This window comes from Olea europaea, chromosome 1, assembly GCF_002742605.1.
Source record: "Olea europaea var. sylvestris chromosome 1, O_europaea_v1, whole genome shotgun sequence".
Lineage (NCBI taxonomy): Eukaryota > Viridiplantae > Streptophyta > Magnoliopsida > Lamiales > Oleaceae > Olea > Olea europaea.
Window position 1 is genome coordinate 20,914,975 of NC_036237.1, and position 284 is coordinate 20,915,258.

The following is a 284-nucleotide window of genomic DNA, read 5'->3' on the forward strand; positions in this document are numbered from 1 at the left end:
GTTTCCCCCTTTCAAATTCATGTATAAATCCTTGTATCAAAATGTGTTTCAAAACTTGCAGGAGACCAACGAGTTATGTATTTTTATCGAAACTTGAAATATTGATGCTAGAGAAAACATGGATGGTGACATTGATCCGGAGCCAAGGCCATTAATCCACCTTAATACTATCTATTCAGTGCAATCGGTATTACCCATTATAGTTTTATACTAAATTCTTTATGTGGCCTAATCTAGTAGGGCAAACATAACCTAAATATGCAAACTATAGATGTAATTTGGCG